Source organism: Balaenoptera acutorostrata, chromosome 14, assembly GCF_949987535.1.
Source record: "Balaenoptera acutorostrata chromosome 14, mBalAcu1.1, whole genome shotgun sequence".
NCBI classification, from domain to species: domain Eukaryota; kingdom Metazoa; phylum Chordata; class Mammalia; order Artiodactyla; family Balaenopteridae; genus Balaenoptera; species Balaenoptera acutorostrata.
This window is the reverse complement of record NC_080077.1, coordinates 37,081,984-37,090,568: the sequence shown is the minus strand read 5'-3', so window position 1 is coordinate 37,090,568 and position 8,585 is coordinate 37,081,984.

Below are 8,585 nucleotides of genomic sequence, written 5' to 3'. Positions count from 1 at the left end.
AACTGAGTATTTGAGACTCAATGTTAGGCAGGTAGGTAGTGGAAGTTTAGGCTGAGAGACCAACATGTACTTTCCTTGGGTTCTGCTTCCATTATTATTTACTTAACAACTGAAGATCCAAATTCCATTTTGTTCACTGAAGGTGGAGAAAGGAATTTGGAATTAGGGGATATGGGCTCTCAAAATTAGATTTACAGGTTTTTCAGCACTGCTTTGTTAAGTAGCTTGCTGAGCACCCACACAGATTAGCAGTTACATGTTTCTATAAATCAGTTCAACTGTGATCAGCTTCAGAAAAGGAATTTTCAACATGTGCAACATGTTGTACTATGTGAACTTATAGTGATATAATTGACAGTATTATGATAACGATATGTAAGGTATTTAAGGAATTCTCAAATGGCTTATGGACCTCTTAAAAATGTGATTAGCCATTTGATTTAATTTATATGAGATTATACCCTGTCATAGTAAGTTTTTCTCCTTTGTTGGAAAACCCTTGGAACCTTACATTTTCAGTGGCTCTTCTCTTGTAAAGATTAATAATCAAATTATGACAAAATTCACTCAGCCTTTTCAGTAGTTCAATTATTTGGTAACTCTCTAGTCATCTATAACATTAGCTCAGTACAAAGCTAATTCATAACCTGTCTTAAAAATGTTTAAAATAGTATCAAGAGCATTATTTATGCATGTTGTGATACTTTTTTTTAACTGCAGAATTGTAAAATTATTAATAATGAACTATTTCAAACTGTTTACTTAGCTAAATTTCTGCTAAATCAATATGGAAAAATACTGTGTAAAATTTTGCCTATGGACTTAAAAAAAAATTTTTTTTAAAAGACTTTACTCCTTTAGAGCAGTTTTAGGTTCACAGCAAAATTGAGAGACAGGTACCGAGATTTCCTTATACCCTTCCCCCACACATGCAAGGCCTCTCCCATTATCAACATTCCCCACCAGAGTGGTGCATTTGTTACAAATGATTAACCTACACTAACACATCATAATCACCCCAAAGTCCGTAGTTTATCTTAGGATTCACTCTTGGTATTGTACATTCTATGGGTTTGGACAAATATATAGTGACATGTATCATTATAGTATCATACAGACTATACGTATTTTCACTGCCCTAAATGTCCTATATTCTCTGCCTATTCATCCCTCTCCCCTCCAACCCGTGGCAACCACTGATCTTTTTACTGTCTCCATAGTTTTGCCTTTTCCAGAATGTCATATAATTAGAATCATACAGTATATAGCCATTTCAAATTGGCTTCACTTAGTACTATGCATTCAAGGTTCCACCATGTGTTTTCGTGGCTTGATAGTTGATCTGTTTTTAGCACTAAATAATATTCCATTGTCTGGCAATACCACAGTTTATCCATTCACCTACTGAAGGACATCTTGGTTACTTCCAAGTTTTAGCAATTATGAATAAAGCTGCTCTAAACACCCATATGCAGGTTTTTATGTGGACAAAGTTTTCAACTCCTTTGGGTAAATACCAAGTCACACAATTGCTGGGTCATATGGTAAGTGTATGTTGAGTTTTGTAAAAAATTGCTAAGTTGTTTTCCACAGTGGCTGTACCATTTTGCATTCCCACCAGCAATGAATGAGAATTCCGGTTGCTCCACATCCTTGCCAGAATTTGGTGTGGACAGTGTTTGGGATTTTGGTCATTCTAATAGGTATGTAGTGGTATCTCACTTGTGTTTTAATTTGTGTTTCCTTGATGACATATGATATGGATCATCATTTCATATGCTTATTATCCATCTCTGTATCTTCTTTGGTAGAAGATCTTTTTCCAGTTGTTTTAATCAGGTTATTAATATTCTTGTTGTTGAGTATTCAGAGTTCTTTGTATATTCTAGATAATAGTCCTCTATCAGTTATGTCTTTTGAAAATATTTTCTCCTAGTCTGTGGCTTGTCTTCTTATTCTCTTGACATGATCTTTTACAGAGCAATGGTTTTTAATTTTAATTACGTCCAGCTTATCAGTTATTTCTTCATGAATTGTGCTTTTGATTTTATACCTAAAAAGTCATTGCCATACTCAAGGTCATCTGTGTTTTCTCCTGTTATTTTCTAGGACTTTTATAGTTTTGCATTTTACATTTAGGTCTATGATCCATTTTGAGTTAACGTTTTTGAAGGGTATAAAGTCTGGGTCTAGATTCATTTTTTTTGCATGTGGATATCCAATTGTTCCAGCACGACTTGTTGAAAAGACTATCTTTACTTTATGGTATTGCCTTTGCTCCTTTGTCAAAGTTCATTTGATTATAGTTATGTGGATCTATTTCTGGGCCCTCTAGTCTAATTCCATTGAACTATCTGTATTCTTTCACCAGTACCTCACCATCTTGATTATTGTAGTTTTATAGTAAGTCTTGAGGTTGGGTAGCATCAGTCCTCCAACTGTGTTCTTCTTCAATATTGTGTTGGATATTCTGGGTATTTTGCCTCTCCATGTAAACTTTAGAAGCAATTTTTCAATATCCACAAAATAACTTGCTGGAATTTTGATTGGAATTGCATTGAATCTATAGCTCAATTTGGGAAGAACTGACATCCTGACAATATTGAGTCTTCCTATCCATGAACATGGAGTATCTATTTATTTAGTCCTTCTTTGATTTTGTTCATCAGAGTATTTTAATTTTCCTCATATAGATCTTGTACATATATTGTTAGATTTATACCTAAGTATTTCATTTTGGGGGGGAGTGCTAATATAAATAGGTATTGTGTTTATAACTTTAAATTCCATTTTTTCATGGCTGGTATATAGGAAAGCAATTGACTTTTGCATATTAAGTTTGTATTCTGCCACCTGGCTGTAATCACTTATTAGTTTCAGTAGTTTTTTCATTGATTCTTTCAGATTTTCTGTATAGATGATCATGTCACCTATGAACAAAGACAGTTTTATGTCTTTCTTCCCAATTTGTATACTTTTAATTTTCTTTTATTGTCTCATTGCATTAGCTAAACCTTGGAGTTATAATGTTTAAAAGCAGTGGTGAGAGGGGACATACTTGCCTTGTACCAGATCTCAGTGGGAAGCTTTGAGTTTCTCATCATTAAATATGATGTTAGCTGTAGATATTTTGTAAAAATTGTCAAATTTGAAGTTCTTATCTAGTGCTAGTTTACTGAGAGGTTTTTTTTAAATTTATTTATTTATTTTTGGCTGAGTTGGGTCTTCGTTGCTGCACGCGGGCTTTCTCTATTTGTGGCGAGCGCGGGCTACTCTTCGTTGCGGTGCACGGGCTTCTCATTGCAGTGGCTTCTCTTGTTGCGGAGCACGGGCTCTAGGTGTGCGGGCTTCAGTAGTTGAGGCTCACGGGCTCTAGAGCACAGGCTCAGTAGTTGTGGCGCACGGGCTTAGTTGCTCCGTGGCATGTGGGATCTTCCCGGACCAGGGCTGGAACCCGTGTCCCCTGCACTGGCAGGCGGATTCTTAACCGCTGCACCACCAGGGAAGCCCGAGAGGTTGTTTTTTTTTTTTTAATAATAAATAGGTATTGGACTTTGTCAAACGCTTTTTCTGTATCTATTGATATGATCATGTGATTCTTCTTTTTTAGTTTGTTGATGTGATGGATTACATTAATTGATTTTCAGATGTTGAATGAGCCTTGCATACCTGGGATAAATCCCACTTGGCCATCTGGACTTTTTCAGCAGTACTATAAACAGAGGTTCAAATGAAAGATGTTTAATAAATTGGCTAATCCTAAAGTAGGAGTGGTTCACTGTCAAGAGATGTAGACATACCTCTTCTTTCATATAAGAACCGAAAGTCAAGAGTGCAGTCTTTATTATTGCAACACTCATACATTTCTAGATTTTGATGTCAAAAGGTCATCTACAAAAGTTGATGCCCACACTTTCATTAAGTGCCCAGTACTCTAAGTTGCTAAAATAAATCTGATACCTGTTGATTCATCTGTTTATGAGTCAGCTTTTATTTTAGCAATATAAATACAAAAAACCAGATCTCTGATTCAGCTTAAATAAACTTAATTAAAATGGCTAAGTGTACCTTTGACTAAGAAGAATCAGATCCTTGTTGTACGATTAGTTATTTAAAGCCACCTAGGTAGAGATGGATCCACAATTAACAATCATCCATTAATTAAACCAATCCCAAAGTCAAATACCTTTCAGGTATTGATACGTGTATTATATTTTCTGTTGATATAAAACAGGCATCTCAAGCTTAAAATTTCCCGTTCTCCTACCCATTCCTTTCAGTCTTCCCCATCTTTGTTAATGGCAACTGCAATCTTTCAGTTGCTCAGGCCAAAAATCTTGACTCCTGTCTCTCACACTTCATATCTAACCCATCAGTAAACCCTGTCAGCAGTATCTTCAAGATATATTCAGAATTTGACCACGTCTCACCACTTGTACTGCTGTCATCTTGGCCAAGTTCTCAGCGTTTCTTACCTAGATTATTGCAGTTAGCCTCCACACTTTCTCCCTGCTTTTGTCCTTGCCCACCCTACAGTCTATTCTCAACATATTTATACATTCAATAAATAGAACATGTATGCCTGAGTGTTCTCTCAGGCCCACAATTTCCAAACACTTTCCCCTCAGATAGACACAAAAAAGTTTTGGCATAAGGATGTTGCCTTAAAGGGACCTAAAACAGAAATCAGTTCATTCCTTTAAGTGCCCAGAGTCTTTGCCTTTTCAGACACTCATCCTCTCTTGCCTTGAATATTACTAGAATCTCTTGACTGGGCTTCATGCCTCCAGTTGCTTCCTTTCTAACACAGCCTCCATCAGAGTTCTTTCTAAATTGCTGACCTGATTATGCAATTTTCTTGCTTATGAAAACCTCACCATTTACCCTCAAGATTATTCATCAGCCTTTTCAGCTTTGTCTCCTGTACTTACACTCCGCATGCCAGACATTTTTACTATTTTAACTAAACTGAGCACACCTTTGAAAACCTGTTCACCTTTAAAGGCCAGGTAAAAATTTTACCTCCTCTGGGAAGTCTTCTCTAATACTTCCCATCCCCAACCACAGCATTAGTAAATATTCCTTCAGCTGTGATCCATGGCATTTTCCTAGCATAGACCTTACACAGTCTAGCCAGGAAATAATGGTATATTTCTTGCCACTGGATTTAGAGCTGTTTTAGGGTTGGGGGATCTAATTTTTTATCTTTGTATTCCCATTGCCTTAACCCAGTGACTGATCCATATTACTAGTCAGTAAATGTTGTATATTAATCTCTCAGTCCCTTAAAACGTTACCATAACAAACCAAAATCAGATCAAACACAATGATAACCCTAATTTCAGGCAACGTTCAATCCAAAAATCAAGAGTGTAACCTAGATGTCAAGATCCCCCTGATGTATGTCCTTCATGGCAGTATCCACGACCAATATAACTCAGGTGTGAAATCTCGTTGAGTTTCAAAAAAATCCACCCACGCCAAGCATTTCAAACACCTAATAACCAAACTTTTGCAGGGCAAGGGGAAAGTGTCGTCTAGCTCCTGCCATCTTGTTGACTCTCTTTTCCTCTACTTCTCCTCTCCTTGCTTTTGGAATACATTTATCTTATTTTCACTCTGGAATTTTAAAAACTTTCTCTGAAGCCTGAGTTCTAGTCAACATGCCTGGTCCACAGGAAATCACCTAACTTTGGAGGCTATACTAGGTATTTTCTCAGCTAAGGAGATTATCTTAGGTTCTCATTCTGACTAGTAAGACAGGAATATTCTTGTTATATCTTCTGCTGAGAAAAATATTTGCAGCATTTTGCAAATTTATCACATAAATTCTCTCCCCAAAGTGGGTGTGAAGAAAGCAAAACATGCTATTATCTGTGGTACCAGGGAATCAGAGCCCATCCATCCACCCACACAGCTCTCTCCCAGGCAGTGATTCTCAAATCTTAGTGTGCATTAGAACCACCTGGTGGGCTTATTTAAAACAGACTCCTGGGCCCCACGCTGGAGTTTCTGATTTAGGGGTGGGGCGGGACAGGATTTTGCATTTCTAAGTGGTTCCCAAAGTGATACTGATGCTGCTGGTGACTGCAGATTAAGTCAAACACTGAGGAGCTTTTAAAAATGTCTATGTTCAGGCCACATACCAGATAAATTAAATTTGAATCTCTGGGGATAGATTCTGGGCCTTGTATTTTTAAAATCTCCTCGGGTAATTCCAATGTGCAGCTAAATTTGAGAACCTGTGCCCTAGGGGATTGAATAAAACTCTTCTTTGGGCCCTGTTATAGTAGACACTCAGGAAAATCCCTTTTATGGGACTTGAGGCTATCTATACTATATATAATTATTTTCCTACTCATGGGAAGCAACTAGGAGCAAGAGATGGTGATTATTGGGAATTGTGCTTAAGCAAGAATCTGTGTGTTTTTTCCTAGGAAAGCTGCACACCTACTTTGAGACTTAATATTTGCAAACTACTTGTCAAAAGCCTTTCTTTAGAAATCATATTTGCTTCTTTTATTTTAGGAAGGAAAGAAGGAAGGGAGAGAAGGAAAATGAGGAGGAAAAGAGGAAGGACAAAAGATCTGGCCCAGATGAAGTAAATGCACTGTAAACTTATCCCTGATACACCAGTTCTGCCCAAGAGAAGTAGTAAATGGCATTCCATTCAAAGATGTGCAAAGCCACCTAAGCTACAAAGCTGAAGCCCGGAGCAGCGTAGATGATATCCAGGTCTTGCATGGCCTTGTATTTGAAGTGGAATAAAAGACTGATACCATTATTGGTATCTTGCAATCTCGATCTCATTGCGAACAAAAGAATCAATTTAAGGACCGGCCCAAAGAGGAAAGGTATCCCTAATTTTGGCAGGCCCTAGGTTAGGCTCCTTTTGGAAAGCTGTTTCCATTTCATACAGTTGCTCAGACTGGGGAGAGTTGGTCTCCTCTAGCTTAACTCAGTTATGCTGCCATCTTACATGTGCCTGGAAATGTATAACCCTTGATTATTAGAATTGTGGCAGCATTAGAGTTTAAGGATGACCAGGAGAGAAGGCTGAATCTCCAGCCTGTTTTCCTTCACATTTTTTTCTATGCACAGATCTTGCTTCACAGGAAGCAAATTAGTTGGTCTAGTTTGCAATTAGGGCTTCAGGTTTGTTCTGGGGAGTCTTTTCACCAGAGGATGAGATCTACTTTTCTCCACTTCTGGAGTTCTTGCTTGTTGGAAATTTGACCTCAAGGAGCTGAATCATATTTAAATCCATTGCAGTTGCTTATGTCTGAACAGGTGCCTCAGAGTCCCAACTTGTTCAGTTTTGTTTCCTGAGAGCAGCCAATGTTTTTTCCTCTCTTCTCTTCTTCCTGAATTATCTTCATTAAGACTGAAGATGCTGAGGACCCTTCTGGAATCTTGTGAAATAGAACTCCCTCAGGAATGCTTCACTATAGTGAAGTTTCCATAGTTCTTATATGACTTGTTACAATAAAACTTTACTCTCCAAACTGTTCCAAAACCCCTTGTTTTTTACTCATTGCAAAAATCTAGTCTTACTATGTATGAAGAGAGCTTTTCTCCCTCTCATTGGTTCACAAATCCCTATGGTTCTAAACCATAGGGACACCTAAACCCTTTTCAAGTGATAGATGTTTAGTCAGATGTATGGGCAACTTTGACATTACACGTGACTTCTGCCACTGGGACCTGTTAAGTCGCTAACTTCCTTTCTTCACTGACTGTGTCCTACTAGTCTCAACACTGTAGTGACCTGTTATAACCAGAACTCAAAATTCTCCTTTCCAATTCCTGGTCCTTCCCAGGAATACCTCTGGTTTTTTAATAAGCAGCAGCCTATACCAGAGGCTCCAATGCTTACACAATAGTAATCTCACAAGAGGAGCCAGGTCTCTAAGAGATCTGCCTTGGTGGGCAGATGGAGCTTTGGATCTTTCCAGAAGACAGACTTTGAACCTCTTTGCCCCTTCCAATACAAGTTTTTGAAAAAACTGCAGATGCAAACTAGTATATATAGAATGGATAAACAGCAAGGTCCTACTTAAGAGCACAGGGAACTATATTCAATATCCTGTAATAAACCATAATGGAAAAGAATATGAAAAAGAATATATATATGTATAACTGAATCACTTTGCCGTACCTCAGAAACTAACACAACATTGTAAATCAACTATACTTCAATAAGTATAGCTAAGTCCAGCTAAGTCAGTCCCCAAAGCCTGGAGTGGTTAGAGAAGTCTGCAGGGAAAAAACAGAAATTTCAGTTCAGTTTCGAAGACCTAGAATTTCAGGAGTTGTAGGGGAAGTTAAAAGTACATTCCAGGTGGAGGATCATTGGAACTACACTGTCTCCTCGCAACCTGCTCTTGAACACAACACAGCTTCTCACACCAGCTCCTGGTACACCGGGACCTCAAACAGAACGCACCCGGCAGCGAACGAAACTTCTCCTGGAGCTGCGGGGCTCAAATCCCGCAAGCCGGGAACCTCCGGACAGCACCGACTCTCCCCACTTCCGCTTCTGGCTCCTCAGGCTCCGCCTTAGCGGAAGCGGTCTGTAGGGGAAG